Consider the following 889-nt stretch of genomic DNA (forward strand, 5'->3'; position numbering starts at 1 on the left):
CCACCCCTCTCTCTCTCTCTATATATATATATACACACACACACATATATATATATGGTGTCCTGGCCAGCTTACGCGCACCTCAACTAAATTCAATGGGATATCTGCCACCTCCCACCAGCACCAGATAACTTGATCCACCAAGGCTAAGGACAGATAGGAAGAAATCACCTGTATGGGGATTGAACCTAAGACCTTATGGTTCTCAGCTCACTTCATTATGGGGAGGAAAATACTAACAGATGTAATCTTGAACCTATCATAGCAATCAAGGCACCAATGAAGTACTACAGAGCAATATAAATATGTTTACATCCTATGGACAGATAAAATGCCTTTACCATGAGCTTTTAGGAGTGCAAAATTAAAGGAAATTATCATCTTCAAGCAATCCCAATTTCTAGAACAATGTTCACACTTAAATGCAGCAACTTCCTGAACCAAATCTCCAAGCAATAAACTATGTGAAGAAACTCCAAGTTAAGGTTTGTAAGGTTCATAAGCTAGACAATGAGGCACACTTCTAGTTTGTGTAGAACTAAAAACATTGTTTACCATTCATTCTTCCCTTATAAAATGCAGGACACGAAAGGGATTGAAAAGAACAGAAACCTGGGATGCAAGGTGGGTGGGTAGAGTAGCAGAGTGTGGGTGAGTGGAGTGCAAAAAGAAGAGAAAGCTATTTCATGTTAAACATGATGACATCTTTTTCCTTTTCTTGCTATTGAGGTGATCACAAGAGTATTATGACCAGAAAAAGAAGATATGACAAGTTCGGGCAAAGGTTCACATGAACAACCCTCATTCTCTAACGATCAAATGATATAAATTTATATATACATATATAAAAAAGAACAATTACAAAACAAAAGAGGGCTGGGGGGGGGGG

At 38.4% G+C, this 889-nt stretch overlaps 1 protein-coding gene across 1 annotated transcript in view; it reads right to left on the minus strand.

The window, feature by feature from the left end:
* The window catches only part of LOC107032365 (putative glucose-6-phosphate 1-epimerase), a 6,747-nt gene that overhangs the window by 3,848 nt on the left and 2,010 nt on the right, over nucleotides 1-889 (minus strand). The gene's annotated exons all lie outside the window — the stretch shown is intronic.

This window comes from Solanum pennellii, chromosome 10, assembly GCF_001406875.1.
Source record: "Solanum pennellii chromosome 10, SPENNV200".
NCBI classification, from domain to species: Eukaryota; Viridiplantae; Streptophyta; class Magnoliopsida; order Solanales; family Solanaceae; genus Solanum; species Solanum pennellii.